Below are 21,808 nucleotides of genomic sequence, written 5' to 3'. Positions count from 1 at the left end.
AATGGAGCTCTCAGTGAAGCGAGCGGCTGCAGAGAGAGAGAGAGAGTCTGTGTGTCGCTGCACTCAATCAGACTGAAGGGAGAATTTAGGAGAAAGTGAGGGCTGCAGATGCTGGAGGTCAGAGGGGAAGTGTGTGGTGCTGGAAAAGCACAGCCGGTCAGGCAGCGTCCGAGGAGCAGGAGAGTCGACGTTTCGGGGCAGAAGTCCTTCATCAGGAACCCGAGAGTATTGAGCCTCGTGATTGACTCAGACCAGTGAACGATCAGGGCGCGTCCAAATGGGAGAGAGCTGAAGGGATGGGGATGTGGTGTTTTTAAAAAGGAGCAGCTCGCCCAACGTGGGGCTCGAACCCACGACCCTGAGATTAAGAGTCTCATGCTCTACTGACTGAGCTAGCCGGGCACCACGTGTGCCATCCGTTGCAGTAATTGCTGTGGGGGGGATTTGGCAATTAGCTCCCTCCCATATACTCTCTGCAAACATTCAGATCCACAGGGAGAAAGAGTGACTTTCAGAGTCTGAGACTACATTAGGGTCGGGTAACACCCTCTGGCCTCGCCAGGCGACGCCCCCATCCCATGAGCCATCAATTTGACACTGCCCTCCTTACGTTTCCCACCTGTCCACCGTCCTTCCCACCTATCCGCTCTACCCTCCTCTCTGACCTAGCACCATTACCCCCAAACCCATCTACCTATCGCAATTCCAGCTTCCTTACCCACAATCCCACTCCCACTCCCCCTCCTATTTATCTCTCCACCGTGTTGGCTCACAATCCTCATTCCTCATTAAGGGAATGCTTGCTACGTTGATTCTTCTGCTCCTGATGCTGCCTGACCTGCTGTGCTTTTTCAGCACCACATTCAGGACTCTGATCTCCAGCCCTCATTCTCTCCAACAATGAGAGAGAGCCTGGATCTCAGGGATGTGGCTCCAAGATCCAGGCTGGGTGACCTGGGTGTGTATATGTGTGTGTGTCTGTGTGTGTGTCTGAGTGTATGTATGTGTGTGTATGTGTGTGTCTGTGTGTGTATGTGTGTCTGTGTGTGTGTGTATGTGTATCTGTTTGTGTCTGTGTGTCTGTGTGTGTGTCTGTGTGTGCGTATGTGTGTGTGTCTGTGTATGTATGTGTGTGTTTATGTGTATGTGTGTGTGTCTGTGTGTGTGTATGTGTGTGTCTGTGTATGTGTCTGTGTGTGTATGTGTGTGTGTCTGTGTATGTCTGAGTGTGTGCGTATGTGTGTGTGTCTGTGTCTGTGTGTGTGTATGTGTGTCTGTGTGTTTGTGTGAGTGTGTGTGTGTGTATGTGTGTCTGTGTGTTTGTGTGAGTGTGTGTATGTGTATGTGTGTCTGTGTGTTTGTGTGAGTGTGTGTATGTGTATGTGTGTCTGTGTGGGATGTGTGTGTATGTGTATGTGTGTGTATGTGTGTATGCGTGTCGGTGTGTGTATGTGTATGTGTGTGTGTATGTGTCTGTGTGTGTGTTTATGTGTGTGTCTGTGTGTATGTGTATGTGCATGTGTGTCTGTGTGTGTCTGTGTATGTGTGTCTGTATGTGTGTCTGTATGTGTGTATGTGTATGTGCATGTGTGTCTGTGTGTGTCTGTGTATGTGTGTCTGTATGTGTATCTGTGTATGTGTGTGTGTCTATGTGTGTGTATGTGTGTCTGTGTGTGCGTCTATGTGTGTGTGCGTGTCTGTGTGTGTATGAGTGTGTGTGTCTGTGTGTGTCTGTGTGTGTGCGTGTCTGTGTATGTGTGTGTGTATGTGTGTCTGTATGTGTATCTGTGTATGTGTGTGTGTCTATGTGTGTGTCTGTGTGTCTGTGTGTGTCTGTGTGTGTATGTGTGTCTGTGTGTGCATCTATGTGTGTGTGCATGTCTGTGTGTGAATGAGTGTGAGTGTTTGTGTGTGTCTGTGTGTGTGTATGAGTATGTGTGTCCGTGTGTATGTGTGTGTGTGCGTCTGTGTGTGTGTATGTGTGCCTGTGTGTCTGTGTGTATGTGTATGTGTATGTGTGTCTGTGTGGGATGTGTGTGTGTATGTGTATGTGTGTGTATGTGTGTATGCGCGTCGGTGTGTGTATGTGTACGTGTGTGTGTATTTGTCTGTGTGTGTGTGTCTATGTGTGTGTGCATGTCTGTGTGTGAATGAGTGTGAGTGTTTGTGTGTGTCTGTGTGTGTGTGTCTGTGTGTGTGTATGAGTATGTGTGTCCGTGTGTATGTGTGTGTGTGTCTGTGTGTGTGTATGTGTGCCTGTGTGTCTGTGTGTATGTGTATGTGTGTCTGTGTGGGATGTGTGTGTGTATGTGTATGTGTGTGTATGTGTGTATGCGCGTCGGTGTGTGTATGTGTACGTGTGTGTGTATTTGTCTGTGTGTGTGTGTCTATGTGTATGTCTGTGTGTCTGTGTGTGTCTGTGTATGTGTGTGTGTATGTGTGTCTGTATGTGTATCTGTGTATGTGTGTGTGTCTATGTGTGTGTCTGTGTGTCTGTGTGTGTATGTGTGTCTGTGTGTGCGTCTATGTGTGTGTGCATGTCTGTGTGTGAATGAGTGTGAGTGTTTGTGTGTGTCTGTGTGTGTGTGTCTGTGTGTGTGTATGAGTATGTGTGTCCGTGTGTATGTGTGTGTACAGGTGTTTGTGTCTGTGTGTCTGTGTGTGCATATGTGTGTGTGTCTGTGTATGTATGTGTGTGTTTATGTGTATGTGTGTGTGTCTGTGTATGTGTCTGTGTGTGTGTATGTGTGTGTCTGTGTGTGTGTATGTGTGTGTGTCTGTGTATGTGTCTGTGTGTGTGTATGTGTGTGTGTCTGTGTGTATGTCTGAGTGTGTCTCTGTGTGTGTTTGTGTGTGTATATATGGTCGGTGTCAGAGTGGGAATGCTGCAGGTTGTGAATGTGGGAGTGTGTGGGAGGGGGGTGATTGCAGGTTCTCCCAACAGCAGCAGGAGTAGGGGCTTGGATGAATTTTAGCCAATCCAAGCTGTGCGTTGTACATTATATTGGTTTTAATTTCCGACTCGCAGTAACAGCAGTAGGTAATGTATGGCCGGCCACCTCAGTCAGTAGAATATGAGATTTTTAAAGCCAAGGATTAAGGTTGTGGGTCCAAGGTCCATGTTTGGTGAAGCCTTCCTTTTCAATTAGCAGCTCAGTCCCCATTGCCTGATCTTTCACTGATCGTAGTGAATCAAGTTAAAACTCACACAACACCAGGTTACAGTCAAATAGGTTTAGTTGTAAGTGAAGCTTTCAGATAAAACTGTTAGACTATAACCTGGCATTGTGTGACTTGTAACTTTGTCTGCGTGTGTGTGCCTGTGTGTGTGTGTGTCTGTGTGTATGTGTGTGTATATGAGTGTGTGTATGTGTGTCTATGTGTGTATGTGTGCGTGTATCTGTATGTGTGTGTGGATATGTGTGTGTATGTGTGTCTGTGTGTGTATGTGTGTCGATGTGTGTGTGTCTGTGTGTATGTGTGTGGGTGTATTTGTGTGTGTATGTGTATGTGTGAGTATGTGTGTCGGTGTCGATGTGTCTGTGTGTGTATGTGTGTCTGTGTGAATGTGTATGTGTATGTATGTGTGTGTGTGTGTGTGTCTGTATGTATGTCTGTGCGTGTGTAGGTGTGTATGTGTGTATATGTGTATGTGTGTCGGTGTGTGTGTCTGTGTGTATGTGTGTGGGTGTATGTGTGCGTGTATGTGTATGTGTGTGCATGTGTGTCTATGTGTATGTGTGTGTGTATGTGTATGTGTGTATGTGTGTGTGTATGTGTATGTGTGTCTGTATGTATGTCTGTGCGTGTGTATGAGTGTATGTGTGTGTATATGTATGTGTGTCGGTGTGTGTGTCTGTGTGTATGTATGTGTGTGTCTGTGTGTGTATGTGTGTCTGTGTGTGTGTGTATGTGTATCTGTTTGTGTCTGTGTGTCTGTGTGTGTGTCTGTGTGTGCGTATGTGTGTGTGTCTGTGTATGTATGTGTGTGTTTATGTGTATGTGTGTGTGTCTGTGTGTGTGTATGTGTGTGTCTGTGTATGTGTCTGTGTGTGTATGTGTGTGTGTCTGTGTATGTCTGAGTGTGTGCGTATGTGTGTGTGTCTGTGTCTGTGTGTCTGTGTGTGTGTATGTGTGTCTGTGTGTTTGTGTGAGTGTGTGTATGTGTATGTGTGTCTGTGTGGGATGTGTGTGTATGTGTATGTGTATGTGTGTGTATGTGTGTATGCGTGTCGGTGTGTGTATGTGTATGTGTGTGTGTATGTGTCTGTGTGTGTGTTTATGTGTGTGTCTGTGTGTATGTGTATGTGCATGTGTGTCTGTGTGTGTCTGTGTGTGTCTGTGTGTGTCTGTGTATGTGTGTGTGTCTATGTGTGTGTCTGTGTGTCTGTGTGTGTATGTGTGTCTGTGTGTGCGTCTATGTGTGTGTGCATGTCTGTGTGTGAATGAGTGTGAGTGTTTGTGTGTGTCTGTGTGTGTGTGTCTGTGTGTGTGTATGAGTATGTGTGTCCGTGTGTATGTGTGTGTACAGGTGTTTGTGTCTGTGTGTCTGTGTGTGCGTATGTGTGTGTGTCTGTGTATGTATGTGTGTGTTTATGTGTATGTGTGTGTGTCTGTGTATGTGTCTGTGTGTGTGTATGTGTGTGTCTGTGTGTGTGTATGTGTGTGTGTCTGTGTATGTGTCTGTGTGTGTGTATGTGTGTGTGTCTGTGTGTATGTCTGAGTGTGTCTCTGTGTGTGTTTGTGTGTGTATATATGGTCGGTGTCAGAGTGGGAATGCTGCAGGTTGTGAATGTGGGAGTGTGTGGGAGGGGGGTGATTGCAGGTTCTCCCAACAGCAGCAGGAGTAGGGGCTTGGATGAATTTTAGCCAATCCAAGCTGTGCGTTGTACATTATATTGGTTTTAATTTCCGACTCGCAGTAACAGCAGTAGGTAATGTATGGCCGGCCACCTCAGTCAGTAGAATATGAGATTTTTAAAGCCAAGGATTAAGGTTGTGGGTCAAAGGTCCATGTTTGGTGAAGCCTTCCTTTTCAATTAGCAGCTCAGTCCCCATTGCCTGATCTTTCACTGATCGTAGTGAATCAAGTTAAAACTCACACAACACCAGGTTACAGTCAAATAGGTTTAGTTGTAAGTGTAGCTTTCAGATAAAACTGTTAGACTATAACCTGGCATTGTGTGACTTGTAACTTTGTCTGCGTGTGTGTGCCTGTGTGTGTGTGTGTGTCTGTGTGTATGTGTGTGTATATGAGTGTGTGTATGTGTGTCTATGTGTGTATGTGTGCGTGTATCTGTATGTGTGTGTGGATATGTGTGTGTATGTGTGTCTGTGTGTGTATGTGTGTCGATGTGTGTGTGTCTGTGTGTATGTGTGTGGGTGTATTTGTGTGTGTATGTGTATGTGTGAGTATGTGTGTCGGTGTCGATGTGTCTGTGTGTGTATGTGTGTCTGTGTGAATGTGTATGTGTATGTATGTGTGTGTGTGTGTGTGTCTGTATGTATGTCTGTGCGTGTGTAGGTGTGTATGTGTGTATATGTGTATGTGTGTCGGTGTGTGTGTCTGTGTGTATGTGTGTGGGTGTATGTGTGCGTGTATGTGTATGTGTGTGCATGTGTGTCTATGTGTATGTGTGTGTGTATGTGTATGTGTGTATGTGTGTGTGTATGTGTATGTGTGTCTGTATGTATGTCTGTGCGTGTGTATGAGTGTATGTGTGTGTATATGTATGTGTGTCGGTGTGTGTGTCTGTGTGTATGTATGTGTGTGTCTGTCTGTGTATGTGTGTCTGTGTGTGTGTGTATGTGTATCTGTTTGTGTCTGTGTGTCTGTGTGTGTGTCTGTGTGTGCGTATGTGTGTGTGTCTGTGTATGTATGTGTGTGTTTATGTGTATGTGTGTGTGTCTGTGTGTGTGTATGTGTGTGTCTGTGTATGTGTCTGTGTGTGTATGTGTATGTGTCTGTGTATGTCTGAGTGTGTGCGTATGTGTGTGTGTCTGTGTCTGTGTGTCTGTGTGTGTGTATGTGTGTCTGTGTGTTTGTGTGAGTGTGTGTATGTGTATGTGTGTCTGTGTGGGATGTGTGTGTATGTGTATGTGTATGTGTGTGTATGTGTGTATGCGTGTCGGTGTGTGTATGTGTATGTGCATGTGTGTCTGTGTGTGTCTGTGTGTGTCTGTGTATGTGTGTCTGTATGTGTGTATGTGTATGTGCATGTGTGTCTGTGTGTGTCTGTGTATGTGTGTCTGTATGTGTATCTGTGTATGTGTGTGTGTCTATGAGTGTGTATGTGTGTCTGTGTGTCTGTGTGTGTCTGTGTGTGCATCTATGTGTGTGTGCGTGTCTGTGTGTGCATGAGTGTGTGTGTCTGTGTGTGTCTGCGTGTGTGCGTGTCTGTGTGTGTGCGTGTCTGTGCGTGTGTATGAGTATGTGTGTCCGTGTGTATGTGTGTGTACAGGTGTTTGTGTCTGTGTGTGTGTGTGTGTGTCTGTGTGTGCGTATGTGTGTGTGTCTGTGTATGTATGTGTGTGTTTATGTGTATGTGTGTGTGTCTGTGTGTGTTCTGTGTGTGTGTCTGTGTATGTGTCTGTGTGTGTGTATGTGTGTGTGTCTGTGTGTATGTCTGTGTGTGTCTGTGAGTGTGTATGTGTGTGTATATATGGTCGGTGTCACAGTGGGAATGCTGTAGGTTGTGAATGTGGGAGTGTGTGGAAGGGGGGTGATTGCAGGTTCCCCCAACAGCAGCAGGAGTAGGGGCTTGGATGAATTTTAGCCAATCCAATCTGTGCGTTGTACATTATATTGGTTTTAATTTCTGACTCGCAAGAACAGCAGTAGGTAATGTATGGCCGGCTACCTCAGTCAGTAGAATATGAGATTTTTAAAGCCAAGGATTAAGATTGTGGGTTCAAGGTCCATGTTTGGTGAAGCCTTCCTTTTCAATCAGCAGCTCAGTCCCCATTGACTGATCTTTCACTGATCGTAGTGAATCACGTTAAAAATCACACAACACCAGGTTACAGTAAAATAGATTTAGTTGTAAGTGAAGCTTTCAGATAAAACTGTTAGACTATAACCTGGCATTGTGTGACTTGTAACTTTGTCCAAGCCAATTCAACACTGCCACCTCTACATCATTAGTAAGTAAAGCCCTATCTTGTGAAGGCACAGCTACAATTGAACACACTGCACTAATAAACCACAAATACCTGCAGCAGCTCAACCTGCTGTTTCTATTTGCAAAATGTCTTTCTGCCACTTGACCACACAGGAAGAAAGTGAGGACAATAGACAATAGACCATAGGTGCAGGAGTAGGCCATTCTGCCCTTCGAGCCTGCACTACCATTCAGTATGATCATGGCTGATCATCCTTGATCAGTATCCTGTTCCTGCCTTATCTCCATAACCCTTGATTCCACTGTCCTTGAGAGCTCTATCCAACTCTTTCTTAAATGAATCCAGAGGCTGGGCCTCCACTTGCCCTCTGGGGCAGAGCATTCCACACAGATGCAGATGCTGGAGATCAGAGTCAAATGGTGTGGTGCTGGAAAAGCACAGCCAGTCAGGTAGCATCTGAGGAGCAGGAGAATCAACGTGTTGAGCATGAGCTCTCCATCAGCAATGATTTGGAGATGCCGTTGTTGAGTGTACAAAATTAAAAATCACACAACACCAGGTTATAGTCCAGCAGGTTTATTTGGGAACACTGGCTTTCAGAGTGCTGTTCCTTCATCAGGTGAGGTTGGCAGTGGCAGATGAGAGCGTGTGTATGATAGAGGGTCTGCGTGAGTGTGTGAGTATGTAAGAGTGTGTCTGTCTGTGTATTTGTGAGTGAGTGTATGAGGGAATGTATAGCGTAGTGAGGTCACCTATAGTGTGACATGAACTCAAATTCCCAGCTGAGTCTCTCATATACACACACACACACACACACAAACTCACACATCCCCACCAAGACACACCCACGCACATACTCTCTCACAGACTAATACTCCATCACACTCTCACACACACTTTGCCTCACACTTTCAATGCATTGTCTGAGCTGAGAATTCACCTTTTATTCATAAAACCTTGTTATCTCGAGAATGAGACTTCAAAGAAGTTGTGGGATTTACATATTAATGAACCGAAACCTGCAACCCATTCTGAACGATGAAAGATGTAACAACAAGCGAGGTTTGTACAATATATTATTTCGGTTGCACGACACTGTGACCTTTTGCTATAAATTCTGTGTCTTATGATCCTGCTCCACAGCTACCTGATGAAGGAGCAACATTCAAAAGCCATTGCTTCCAAATAAACCTGTTGGACTATACCCTGGTGTGGTGAGATTTTTAACTCTATCTTGTGAAGGCACAGCTGCAACCAAACACACTGCACTGACAAACCACAAATACCTGCAGCAGCTCAACCTAATGCTTCTATTTACAAAATGTCTTTCTGACATTTGATGACACAGCACAGACCTCACTGGGTATGGAGGAGAAATACACCAGTCAAAGCAGCTGGGAGGAAGTGAAATGCTCTCTCTATCTGCCTGTGATTGATCAAAAGAGACAAGTCTACCTCTTTCACAACTGAAGTCAGGAGGAGTGTGACAGTCCCTCCCCAGAGATTGTACCTGTTCACAGGTACAGGCAGGAAGGGACATGTCCAAAATTACAACAACCACACGGTATCCATAGTGTAGGGGTTATCACTTTCGCCTTACACGCGATAAGTTACCAGTTTGATTCTGGGTGGGAACATCGTCTTTCATCTTAGGCTTTTCTCCTCCCTCATGGAGCTGGCCTAAAGTCTGACACCACACTCTTGAGGTTTTGTCCCGACTGCCCCATCCAGAGCTGGGACAGTGCAGGGTGTCAAAGGAGACAAGCGCTGGGGATGACCCCTCATGGGAAGCTGAGAATTGATTCCTGAGAGCAGGAGATGTGGGGCAGGGTCAGTGAGAGGTCAGGGGGGATTGCAGAATGGGTCAGAGAGCTGTTGAAAAGAAGGTGCTTGTTTCAAAAGACGTCAGTCACCCAACATGGTCCTTGGAGCCACATCCCTGAGATCCAGGCTCTCTCACATTGTCACTAACTGATCCAGCCAGTGATGATGTTGGGTGCTACCTCGTCAGTTGCTGTCGTGAGGTCGTTCAAAAGCCGTCATTTCGGGCATTTTTAAAACAAATCTCGCTGATGTTGGAAATGCTGGAATAGAATCAACTCATTGATCCCGACCCTCCTCCAAATGAGGTGTTTGCACTCACCAATGGGAGCTCCTTCTTGTATTCATCGAGGAGACTATTCTGCCCATTTCCAGTTATAGTCTGTGCTGGCGGAAGGGGGGGAGGGGTTCTCGCTGAGGGGTTAGATAAGTGGGAATGGACAGCAACATGAGCCAGTGGGAGATGTGCAAAGACAGCGCTGAGTGAGTGAGAAACTCCTTTAATGTGTGTGTGTGTGTGTGTGAGACTGTGTCTGTGTGAGTATGTGAGACTGTGTGTGTCTGTGTGTGTGAGAGAGACTGAGTGTGGTGCCCAGTTCAATGTAAGTGCACAGGGGCCCACTAGTGGCCTGGATGGGAAAGGCACTTTGCTCAAGTCTCACTGAGCCCGGCTGCAAGACTTGATTGGCGAGACGGGGTCCTTCAGCACAGAGGGGGAACAAAGCATCATTGTTTGTGTACATTTGTACTCAAGGGGTGGGGGTGGGGGCTGTCAAAGCAACAGGCTGGAATGTGGGTGAGTGTGAACAGAGTGTGTCTGAACAGAGAGGTGTGTGCAGACACTGACTGACAGAGCTTTCATGTGAACATTGACAACGGAATGGGGCGGGGTTAGTATGCGTCAGGCTGGCCGAGCGGTCTCAGGTGCTCATTTAAGTTGCAGCTTGTTTTTGAACTGACGGTTTGAGTCTCACTCCTGATTGTGTGGGTTTAATTTTTTGTAAACTCATGAACGAATCGGAGTGTGAGCTTGTAATAAAATGGACACCCACCCTTCACCCCCAACCCCCAACCCCAACCCCCAACCCCAACCCCCAACCCCAACCCCAACCCCAACCCCCAACCCCCAACCCCCAACCCCCAACCCCCAACCCCCAACCCCCAACCCCAACCCCACCTGCTGGGAAGTCAGACTCGTTTTCCCCTGCCCCAGGCGGGTTTACACAGCCGCAGGTTACTGTTTGTGTCTGTGAGTGTGTGCAGCCTCTGTGTGTACGGCCCACACCCTCCCCCAGTGTCGATTGGAAAGGCAGCAGCACTGGGTTATGGAGCTCTCAGTGAAGCGAGCGGCTGCAGAGAGAGAGAGAGAGAGAGAGAGAGTCTGTGTGTCGCTGCACTCCATCAGACTGCAGGGAGAATTTCGGAGAAAGTGAGGGCTGCAGATGCTGGAGGTCAGAGGGGAAGTGTGTGGTGCTGGAAAAGCACAGTCGGTAAGGAAGCGTCCGAGGAGCAGGAGAGTGGACGCTTCGGGCAGAAGCCCTTCATCAGGAACCCGGGAGTATTGAGCCTCCTGATTGACTCAGACCAGTGAAAGATCAGGGCGCGTCCAAATGGGAGAGAGCTGATCGGAAGGGGGTGTGGTGTTTTTAAAAAGGCGCCGCTCGCCCAACGTGGGGCTCGAACCCACGACCCTGAGATTAAGAGTCACATGCTCTACCAACTGAGCTAGCCGGGCACTCCGGGGAGGAATCTCAGTTACTGCTGTGGGGGGCATTTGGCAATTAGCTCCCTCCCATACACTCTCTGCAAACATCCAGATCCACAGGGAGAAAGAGTGACTTTCAGAGTCTGAGTCTACATTAGGGTCGGGTAACACCCTCTGGCCTCGACAGGCGACGCCCCCATCCCATGAGCCATCAATTTGACACTGCCCTCCTTACGTTTCCCACCTGTCCACCGTCCTTCCCACCTATCCGCTCTACCCTCCTCTCTGACCTAGCACCATTACCCCCAAACCCATCTACCTATCGCAATTTCAGCTCCCTTACCCACAATCCCACTCCCACTCCCACTCCCCCTCCTCTTTATCTCTCCACCCTGTTGGCTCACAATCCTCATTCCTGATTAAGGGAATACCTGTAACGTAGATTCTTCTGCTCCTGATGCTGCCTGGCCTGCTGTGCTTTTCCAGCACCACATTCAGGACTCTGATCTCCAGCCCTCATTCTCTCCAACAATGAGAGAGAGCCTGGATCTCAGGGATGTGGCTCCAAGATCCAGGTTGGGTGACCGAGGTGTTTTGAAACACGCATCTTCTTTCCAACAGCTCTCCGACCCACTCCGCAAATTCCCTTGACCTCTCACTGACCCTGACCCCAGGAATCAATTCTCAGCCTCGGATGGGGGAATGTGTGAGTTTGGGCCCGTTTCCCGAAAGGAAGAAAAAGTTGTGCAGCATAGGACACAAAGGTTGGAGGTGTCGTTGACAGTATAGAGGGCTGTTGTAGGCTGCAGCGGGACATTGATAGGATGCAGAGATGGGCAGAGACTTGGCAGATGGAGTTCAACCTGGATAAATGCGAGATGGTGCATTTTGGAAGGTCGAATTTGAAAGCTGAGAACAGGATTAAGGGTAGGATTCTTCGCAGTGTGGAGGAACAGAGGGATCTTGGTGTGCATGTACATAGATCCCTTAAAATGGCCACCAAAGTGGACAGGGTTGTTAAGAAAGCATATGGTGTTTTCGCTTTCATTAACTGTGGGATTGAGCTTAAGAGTGGTGAGATATTGTTACAGCTCTATCAAACTTTGGTTAGACCGCACTTGGAATACTGCGTCCAGTTCTGGTCGCCCTATTATGGGAAAGATGTGGATGCTTTGGAGAGGGTTCAGATGAGGTTTACCAGGATGCTGCCTGGTTTGGAGGGCTTATTTTATGAAGAGAGGTTGACTGAGCTCGGACTTTTTTCATTGGAGAAAAGGAGAAGGAGACGGGACCTAATTGAGGTATACAAGATAATGAGAGGCATAGACAGAGTGGATAGCCAGAAAGTATTTCCCAGGGCAGATATGGCTAACACGAGGGTTCATAGTTTGAAGCTGGTTGCAGGAAAGTAGAGAGGGGATGTCAGAAGTGGACTCTTCACACACAGAGTTGTGAGAACATGGAATGCGTTCCAGTAGCAGTTGTGCAAATTTAAGAGACAGCTGGACATGCATCTGGTCACAGAAATTTGCGGGTGCATAGATGAGCGTCAATAGCCAGCAGAACATCTTGCTCTGTGCGGTACGGCTCTATAATGTCCCCACACAGGGTCGAAGTGGGGACCTTTCGCATGGACGGCGAACGTGATAACCATTGCGCTATGGAAACTGTGCGGACGCCAAGCGTCCGTACACGTCCCTGCCTGCTTGGGAGGAGCCCTTCAATTCACAGTGAATAGATACAATCTCAGCACCGGGACATTGACTATATGGAGACTCACACACCGAGATTCTCTCTATATCTCTGGATCTCTCTCTCTCCCCTCTCTCTCTCTCTCTGTATCTTCCTCTCTGTATCTCTGTCTCCTTGTGTCTCCCTCTCTGTCTCGGTTTGTGTCTCCATATCTCCCTCTCTCGCTTTCTCTCTCTCTGTCCTTCTTTCTGTGTGTTTTTATCTCTCTCACTGTGTGTGTGTGTGAGTGTCTGTCTGTCTGTCTGTCTGTCTGTCTCTGTGTGTGTATGTGTGTGTGTGTATCTGTGTGAGAGAGAGCTTGGCAGGTGTTACGGTGGGAATGCTGCAGGTTGTGAATGTTTGCAGTGAGTTCTGCTGGGAAGTCAGACTCGTTTCCCCTGCCCCAGGCGGGGTTACAGAGCCGCAGGTTACTGTTTGTGTCTGTGAGTGTGTGCAGCCTCTGTGTGTACGGCCCACACCCTCCCCCAGTGTCGATTGGAAAGACAGCAGCACTGGGTAATGGAGCTCTCAGTGAAGCGAGCGGCTGCAGAGAGAGAGAGAGAGAGAGTCTGTGTGTCGCTGCACTCCATCAGACTGCAGGGAGAATTTAGGAGAAAGTGAGGGCTGCAGATGCTGGAGGTCAGAGGGGAAGTGTGTGGTGCTGGAAAAGCACAGTCGGTCAGGCAGCGTCCGAGGAGCAGGAGAGTCAACGTTTCGGGGCTGAAGCCCTTCATCAGGAACCCGGGAGTATTGAGCCTCCTGATTGACTCAGACCAGTAAAGGATGAAGGCGCGTCCAAATGGGGGAGAGCTGATCGGAAGGGGGTGTGGTGTTTTTAAAAAGGAGCAGCTCGCCCAACGTTGGGCTCGAACCCACGACCCTGAGATTAAGAGTCTCATGCTCTACCGACTGAGCTAGCCGGGCACGCCGGGCATGCTCTGTTGTAGTTGCTGCTGTGGGGCGCATTTTGCAATTTGTTCCCTCCCATACACTCTCTGCAAACATACAGATCCACAGGGAGAAAGAGTGACTTTCAGAGTCTGAGACTACATTAGGGTCGGGTAACACCCTCTGGCCTCGCCAGGCGACGCCCCCATCCCATGAGCCATCAATTTGACACTGCCCTCCTTACGTTTCCCACCTTACGTTTCCCACCTGCCCATCGCCTTCCCACCTATCCGCTCTACCCTCCTCTCTGACCTAGCACCATTACCCCCAAACCCACCGACCTATCGCAATTTCAGCTCTCTTTCCCCCAACCCCACTCCCACTCCCACTCCCCCTCCTATTTATCTCTCCACCCTGTTGGCTCACAATCCTCATTCCTGATTCAGTGAATGCCTGTAACGTTGATTCTTCTGCTCCTGATGCTGCCTGACCTGCTGTGCTTTTCCAGCACCACATTCAGGACTCTGATCTCGAGCCCTCATTCTCTCCAACAATGAGAGAGAGCCTGGATCTCAGGGCTGTGGCTCCAAGATCCCGGCTGGGTGACCTGGGTGTGTGTCTGTGTGTGTGTCTGTGTGTGTGTGTGTGTGTCTGTGTGTATGTGTGTGTATATGAGTGTGTGTATGTGTGCGTGTATCTGTATGTGTGTATGTGTGTGTGGATGTGTGTGTGTATGTGTGTCTGTGTGTGTATGTGTGTCGGTGTGTGTGTGTCTGTGTGTATATGTGTGGGTGTATGTGTGTGTATGTGTATGTGTGTCTGTGTGTGTGTGTCTGTGTGTATGTGTATGTGTGTGTATGTGTATATGTATGTATGTGTGTGTGTGTGTGTGTATGTGTATGTGTGTCTGTATGTATGTCTGTGGCTGTGTATGTGTGTATGTGTGTGTATGTGTGTGTGTGTATGTGTGTCGGTGTGTGTGTGTCTGTGTGTATGTGTGTGGGTGTATGTGTGTGTATGTGTGTGTATGTGTGTGCATGTGTGTCTGTGTGTATGTGTATGTGTATGTGTATGTGTGTGTGTATGTGTGTATGTGTGTGTGTATGTGTATGTGTGTCTGTGTATGTGTGTGTATGTGTGTCTGTATGTATGTCTGTCTGTGTGTATGTGTGTATGTGTGTGTGTATGTGAATGTGTGTCGGTGTGTGTGTCTGTGTGTATGTATGTGTGTGTGTGTGTATGTGTGTGTTTGTGTGTCTGTGTGTGTATGTGTGTCTGTGTGTGTGTATGTATGTTTAAGTGTATCTCTGTGTGTGTCTGTGTGTGTGTATGTGTGTCTGTGTGTTTGTGTGTGTGTCTGTGTGTGTGTATGTGTGTCTGTGTGTATGTGTATGTGTATGTGTGTCTGTGTGGGATGTGTGTGTATGTGCATGTGTATGTGTATGTGTGTGTATGTGTGTATGCGTGTCGGTGTGTGTATATGTATGTGTGTGTGCATGTGTCTGTGTGTGTGTGTCTATGTGTGTGTCTGTGTGTATGTGTATGTGCATGTGTGTCTGTGTGTGTCTGTGTATGTGTGCATGTATGTGTGTCTGTATGTGTATCTGTGTATGTGTGTGTGTCTATGTGTGTGTATGTGTGTCTGTGTGTCTGTGTGTGTCTGTGTGTGTATGTGTGTCTGTGTTTGCGTCGATGTGTGTGTGCGTGTCTGTGTGTGTATGAGTGTGTGTGTGTCTGTGTGTGTGCGTGTCTGTGTGTGTGTATGAGAATGTGTGTCCGTCTGTATGTGTGTGTACATGTGTTTGTGTCTGTGTGTCTGTGTGTGTGTCTGTGTGTGCGTATGTGTGTGTGTCTGTGTATGTATGTGTGTGTTTATGTGTATATGTGTGTGTCTGTGTGTGTGTATGTGTGTGTGTCTGTGTGTGTGTCTGTGTGTATGTGTGTGTGTCTGTGTATGTGTCTGTGTGTGTGTATGTGTGTGTGTCTGTGTGTATGTCTGAGTGTGTCTGTGTATGTGTTTGTGTGAGTATATATGGTCGGTGTCACAGTGGGAATGCTGCAGGTTGTGAATGTGGGAGTGTGTGGAAGGGGGATGATTGCAGGTTCCCCCAGTACAGCAGGGGTAGGGGCTTGGATGAATTTTAGCCAATCCAAGCTCGGCATTGTACATTATATTGGTTTTAATTTCCGACTCGCAGTAACAGCAGGAGGTAATGTATGGCCGGCCACCTCAGTCAGTAGAATATGAGATTTTTAAAGCCAAGGATTAAGGTTGTGGGTTCAAGGTCCATGTTTGGTGAAGCCTTCCTTTTCAATCAGCAGCTCAGTCCCCATTGACTGATCTTTCTCTGATCATAGTGAATCAAGTTAAAAATCACACAACACCAGGTTACAGTCAAATAGGTTTAGTTGTAAGTAAAGCTTTCAGATAAAACTGTTAGACTATAACCTGGCATTGTGTGACTTGTAACTTTGTCCAAGCCAATTCAACACCAGCACCTCCACATCACGAGTAAGTAAAGCCCTATCTTGTAAAGGCACAGCTACAATTGAACACACTGCACTAATAAACCACAAATACCTGCAGCAGCTCAACCTGCTGTTTCTATTTGCAAAATGTCTTTCTGCCACTTGACCACACAGGGAGAAAGTGAGGACAATAGACAATAGGTGCAGGAGTAGGCCATTCTGCCCTTCGAGCCTGCACTACCATTCAGTATCATCATGGCTGATCATCCTTAATCAGTATCCTGTTCCTGCCTTATCTGCATAACCCTTGATTCCACTATCCTTGAGAGCTCTATCCAACTCTTTCTTAAACGAATCCAGAGACTGGGCCTCCACTACCCTCTGGGGCAGAGCATTCCACACAGATGCAGATGCTGGAGATCAGAGTCAAATGGTGTGGTGCTGGAAAAGCACAGCCGGTCAGGCAGCATCTGAGGAGCAGGAGAATCAACGTGTTGAGCTTAAGCTCTCCATCAGCAATGCTTTGGAGATGCCGTTGTTGGAGTGTACAAAGTTAAAAATCAAACAACACCAGGTTATAGTCCAGCAGGTTTAATTGGAAACACTGGCTTTCAGAGTGCTGTTCCTTCATCAGGTGAGGTTGGCAGGCGAAGAAGAGAGCGTGTGTATGATAGAGGGTCTGCGTGAGTGTGTGAGTATGTAAGAGTGTGTCTGTCTGTGTATTTGTGAGTGTGTGTATGAGAGAATGTATAGCGTAGTGGGTTCACCTATAGTGTGACATGAACGCAAATTCCCAGCTGAGACTCTCATGCACACACACACACACACTTTCACACACACACACACACACACACACGCACATCACCCCCCAAGACACACCCACGCACAATTTCTCTCACAGACTAATACTCCATCACACTCTCACACACACTTTGCCTCACACTTTCAATGCATTGTCTGAGCTGAGAATTCACCTTTTATTCATAAAACCTTGTTATCTCGAAAATGAGACTTCAAAGAAGTTGTGGGATTTACATATTAATGAACGGAAACCTGCAACCCACTCTGAATGATGAAAGACGTAACAACAAGCTAGGTTTGTTCAATATATTATTTTGGTTGCATGGCACTGTGACCTTTTGCTATAAATTCTGTGTCTTATGATCCTGCTCCACAGCTACCTGATGAAGGAGCAACATTCAAAAGCCATTGCTTCCAAATAGACCTGTTGGACTATACCCTAGTGTTGTGAGATTTTTAACTCTATCTTGTGAAGGTACAGCTACAACCAAACACACTGCACTGACAAACCACAAATACCTGCAGCAGCTCAACCTACTGCTTCAATTTGCAAAATGTCTTTCTGACATTTGATGACACAGCACAGACCTCACTGGGTATGGAGGAGAAATACACCAGTCAAAGCAGCTGGGAGGAAGTGAAATGCTCTCTCTATCTGCCTGTGATTGCTCAAAAGAGGCAAGTCTACCTCTTTCACAAATGAAGTCAGGAGGAGCGTCACATTTCCTCCCCAGAGATTGTACCTGTTCACAGGTACAGGCAGGAAGGGACATGTACAAAATTACAACAACCACGCGGTTTCCATAGTGTAGTGGTTATCACGTTCGCCTTACACGCGAAAAATTACCAGTTTGATTCTGGGTGGGAACATCGTCTTTCATCTTAGGCTTTTCTCCTCCCTCATGGAGCTGGCCTAAACTATGACACCTCACTCTTGAAGTTTTGTCCCGACTGCCCCATCTAGAGCAGGGATAGTGCAGGGTGTCAAAGGAGACAAGCGCTGGGGATGACCCCTCATGGGAAGCTGAGAATTGATTCCTGAGAGCAGGAGATGTGGGGCAGGGTCAGTGAGAGGTCAGGGGGGATTGCAGAGCGGGTCAGAGAGCTGTTGGAAAGAAGGTGCTTGTTTCAAAAGACGTCAGTCACCCAACATGGTCCTTGGAGCCACATCCCTGAGATCCAGGCTCTCTCACATTGTCACTAACTGAGCCAGCCAGTGATGATGTTGGGTGCTACCTCATCAGTTGCTGTCGTGAGGTCGTTCAAAAGCCGTCATTTCGGGCATTTTTAAAACAAATCTCGCTGATGTTGGAAATGCTGGAATAGAATCAACTCATTGATCCCGACCCTCCTCCAAATGAGGTGTTTGCACTCACCAATGGGAGCTCCTTCTTGTATTCATCGAGGAGTCCATTCAGCCCATTTACAGCTGTAGTCTGTGCTGGCGGAAGGGTGGGAGGGGTTCTCCCTGAGTGGTTAGATAAGTGGGAATGGACAGCAACATGAGCCAGTGGGAGGTGTGCAAAGGCAGCGCTGAGTGAGTGAGAAACTCCCTTAATGTGTGTGTGTGTGCGTGTGTGAGACTGTGTCTGTGTGAGTATGTGAGACTGTGTGTGTCTGTGTGTGTGAGAGAGACTGAGTGTGGGGCCCAGTTGAATGTAAGTGCACATGGGCCCACTAGTGGCCTGGATGGGAAAGGCACTTTGCTCAGGTCTCCTGGAGCTCTGCTGCAAGACTTGATTGGCGAGACGGGGTCCTTCAGAACAGAGGGGGAACAAAGCATCATTGTTTGTGTACATTTTACCCAAGGGGGGGGGGGGCTGACAAAGCAACAGGCTGGAATGTAGGTGAGTGTGAACAGAGTCTGTGTGAACAGAGAGGTGTGTGCAGACACTGACTGGACTGAGCCTTCGTGTGAACATTGACAACGCAATGGGGCGGGGTTAGTATGTGTCAGGCTGGCCGAGCGGTCTCAGGTGCTGATTTAAGTTGCAGCTTGTTTTTGAACTGACGGTTTGAGTCTCACTCCTGATTGTGTGGTTTTAATTTTTTGTAAACTCATGAATGAATTGGAGTGTGAGCTTGTGATAAAACTGACACCCTCCCCCACCCCAACACCAACCCCCAACCCCAACCCCAACCCCCCTGCTGCTGGGAAGTCAGACTCGTTTCCCCCTGCCCCAGGCGGGTTTACAGAGCCGCAGGTTACTGTTTGTGTCTGGGAGTGTGTGCAGCCTCTGTGTGTACGGCCCACACCCTCCCCCAGTGTCGATTGGAAAGGCAGCAGCACTGGGTAATGGAGCTCTCAGTGAATCGAGCGGCTGCAGAGAGAGAGAGAGAGAGAGAGAGTCTGTGTGTCGCTGCACTCCATCAGACTGCAGGGAGAATTTAGGAGAAAGTGAGGGCTGCAGATGCTGGAGGTCAGAGTGGAAGTGTGTGGTGCTGGAAAAGCACAGCCGGTCAGGCAGGGTCCGAGGAGCAGGAGAGTGGACGTTTCGTTCCTTTCATCAGGAACCCGGGAGTATTGAGCCTCCTGATTGACTCAGACCAGTGAAAGATCAGGGCGCGTCCAAATGAGAGAGAGCTGATCGGAAGGGGGTGTGGTGTTTTTAAAAAGGAGCAGCTCGCCCAACGTTGGGCTCGAACCCACGACCCTGAGATTAAGAGTCTCATGCTCTACCGCCTGACCTAGCCGGGCACTGCACGCGGAGTTTGTTGCAGCTATTGCTGCGGGGGGGATTTGACAATTAGCTCCCTCACATATTCTCTCCACACGCATCCAGATCCACAGGGAGAAAGAGTGACTTTCAGAGTCTGAGTCTACATTAGGGTCGGGTAACACCCTCTGGCCTCGACAGGCGACGCCCCCATCCCATGAGCCATCAATTTGACACTGCCCTCCTTACGTTTCCCACCTGTCCATCGTCCTTCCCAAATATCCGCTCTACCCTCCTCTCTGACCTCGCACTATTACCCCCAAACCCATCTACCTGTCGCAATATCAGCTACCTTTCCCCCAACCCCACTCCCACTCCCCCTCCTATTTATCTCTCCACCCTGTTGGCTCACAATCCTCATTCCTGATGAAGGGATGCCTGTAACGTTGATTCTTCTGCTCCTGATGCTGCCTGACCTGCTGTGCTTCTCCAGCACCACATTCAGGACTCTGATCTCCAGCCCTCATTCTCTCCAACAATGAGAGAGAGCCTGGATCTCTGGGATGTGGCTCCAAGATCCAGGTTGGGTGACCGAGGTGTGTGTATGTGTGTGTCTGTGTGTGTGTCTGTGTGTATGAGTGTGTGTATGTGTATGTTTGTCCACGTGTGTATGTGTGCATGTCTCTGTGTGTATGCGTATCTGTGTGTGTATATGTGTTTGTGTATTTGTGTCTGGGTGTCTGTTGTGCGTATGTGTGTGTGTCTGTGTGTGTATGTGTGTGTAAGTGTGTGAATGTGTATGTGAGTCTGTGTGTGTCTGTGTGTGCATGTCTATGTGTTTCTGTGTGTGTATGTGTATATGTGTCTGTGTGTGTGTCTGTGTGTGTGTCTCTGTGTGTATGTCTGTGTGTCTGTGTGTGAGTGTGTATGTGTGTATGTATGTGTGTGTATATATGTGTCTGTGTGTGTGTGTGCGTGTGTGTATGTATGTGTGTGTATATATGTGTCTGTGTGTGCGTGTGTGCGTGTGTGCGTGTGTGTGTGTGAGCGAGCTTGGCCGGTGTCACAGTGGGAATGCTGCAGGTTGGGAATGTGGGAGTGTGTGGGAGGGGGATGATTGCAGGTTCCCCCAACAGCAGCAGGGGTAGGGGCTTGGATGAATTTTAGCCAATCCAAGCTGTGCGTTGTACATTATATTGGTTTTAATTTCCGACTCGCAGTAACAGCAGTAGGTAATGTATGGACGGCTACCTCAGTCAGTAGAATATGGGATTTTTAAAGCCAAGGATTAAGGTTGTGGGTTCAAGGTCCATGTTTGGTGAAGCCTTCCTTTTCAATCAGCAGCTCAGTCCCCATTTACTGATCTTTCACTGATCGTAGTGAATCAACTTAAAACTCACACAACACCAGGTTACAGTCAAACAGGTTTAGTTGCAAGTGAAGCTTTCAGATAAAACTGTTAGACTATAACCTGGCATTGTGTGACTTGTAACTTTGTCCAAGCCGATTCAACACTGCCACCTCTACATCATTAGTAAGTAAAGCCCTATCTTGTGAAGGCACAGCTACAATTGAACACACTGCACTAATAAACCACAAATACCTGCGGCAGCTCAACCTGCTGTTTCTATTTGCAAAATGTCTTTCTGCCACTTGACCACACAGGAAGAAAGTGAGGACAATAGACAATAGACCATAGGTGCAGGAGTAGGCCATTCTGCCCTTCGAGCCTGCACTACCATTCAGTATGATCATGGCTGATCATCCTTAATCAGTATCCTGTTCCTGCCTTATCTCCATAACCCTTGATTCCACTGTCCTTGAGAGCTCTATCCAACTCTTTCTTAAATGAATCCAGAGGCTGGGCCTCCACTTGCCCTCTGGGGCAGAGCATTCCACACAGATGCAGATGCTGGAGATCAGAGTCAAATGGTGTGGTGCTGGAAAAGCACAGCCGGTCAGGCAGCATCTGAGGAGCAGGAGAATCAACGTGTTGAGCATGAGCTCTCCATCAGCAATGATTTGGAGATGCCGTTGTTGGAGTGTACAAAATTAAAAATCACACAACACCAGGTTATAGTCCAGCAGGTTTATTTGGAAACACTGGCTTTCAGAGTGCTGTTCCTTCATCAGGTGAGGTTGGCAGGGGCAGCAGAGAGCGTGTGTATGATAGAGGGTCTGCGTGAGTTTGTGAGTATGTAAGAGTGTGTCTGTCTGTGTATTTGTGACTGTGTGTATGAGAGAATGCATAGCGTAGTGGGGTCACCTACAGTGTGACATGAACTCAAATTCCCAGCTGAGACTCTTATACACACACACACACACTCACACACGCACACACACACACACACACACACACACACACACACACACACACACATCAGCCCCCCAAGATACACCCACGCACATACTCTCTCACAGACTAATACTCCATCACACTCTTACACACACTTTGCCTCACACTTTCAATGCATTGTCTGAGCTGAGAATTCACCTTTTATTCATAAAAACTTGTTATCTCGAGAATGAGACTTCAAAGAAGTTGTGGGATTTACATATTAATGAACCGAAACCTGCAACCCATTCTGAACGATGAAAGACATAATACCAAGCT

At 47.7% G+C, this 21,808-nt stretch overlaps 4 non-coding genes across 4 annotated transcripts; all 4 read right to left on the bottom strand.

Annotated features, from left to right (window-relative positions):
- Positions 1–329: 329 nt before the first annotated feature.
- On the bottom strand, positions 330–402 carry trnak-cuu (transfer RNA lysine (anticodon CUU)). Its single transcript has one exon. It is a non-coding gene; the product is annotated as a tRNA-Lys (tRNA).
- Positions 403–10,605: 10,203 nt separating this feature from the next.
- On the bottom strand, positions 10,606–10,678 carry trnak-cuu (transfer RNA lysine (anticodon CUU)). The gene has a single exon. It is a non-coding gene; the product is annotated as a tRNA-Lys (tRNA).
- A 2,552-nt stretch (positions 10,679–13,230) lies between these two features.
- Positions 13,231–13,303, bottom strand: trnak-cuu (transfer RNA lysine (anticodon CUU)). The gene has a single exon. It is a non-coding gene; the product is annotated as a tRNA-Lys (tRNA).
- Positions 13,304–19,162: 5,859 nt separating this feature from the next.
- trnak-cuu (transfer RNA lysine (anticodon CUU)) lies at positions 19,163–19,235 on the bottom strand. Its single transcript has one exon. It is a non-coding gene; the product is annotated as a tRNA-Lys (tRNA).
- Positions 19,236–21,808: the final 2,573 nt, after the last annotated feature.

The sequence above is a fragment of the Chiloscyllium punctatum genome, chromosome 21, assembly GCF_047496795.1.
Source record: "Chiloscyllium punctatum isolate Juve2018m chromosome 21, sChiPun1.3, whole genome shotgun sequence".
Lineage (NCBI taxonomy): Eukaryota > Metazoa > Chordata > Chondrichthyes > Orectolobiformes > Hemiscylliidae > Chiloscyllium > Chiloscyllium punctatum.
The sequence above is the reverse complement of the archived record's forward strand: the minus strand, read 5'-3'. Positions and strand labels throughout refer to the sequence as shown.